We start from the raw sequence: 370 nt of genomic DNA on the forward strand, positions 1-370 counted from the left end.
TATTCTTGCATGTTATGCTGATCACTAGCATGGTTCATCTTATAATTCACTTCTTGATGAAATTATTATAATTAGTTATTACCCGTTATTTATTAACTTGCATTCAAGATCTATATAATAAAAAGTTGCGTACATCTTTTGTTGGAAAAGCTATTACCAATAAGAAATAAAATATATCTATCATTACCATGCTGAAATTAAATATTAATTCATTTTTATTTTTGCCTACGAAATACCTACATCGTTTACCTAACAGAATTCTTTGTGATAATCTACAAAATTGCGAAACAATTGATTGTTTCCATTCTTTTCCCCCAATCCTTCAATCCTGCAATACTAATAATTAATAGTTTTGATTTGTAATTAAATA

This window comes from Arachis duranensis, chromosome 6 (assembly GCF_000817695.3).
Source record: "Arachis duranensis cultivar V14167 chromosome 6, aradu.V14167.gnm2.J7QH, whole genome shotgun sequence".
NCBI lineage: Eukaryota > Viridiplantae > Streptophyta > Magnoliopsida > Fabales > Fabaceae > Arachis > Arachis duranensis.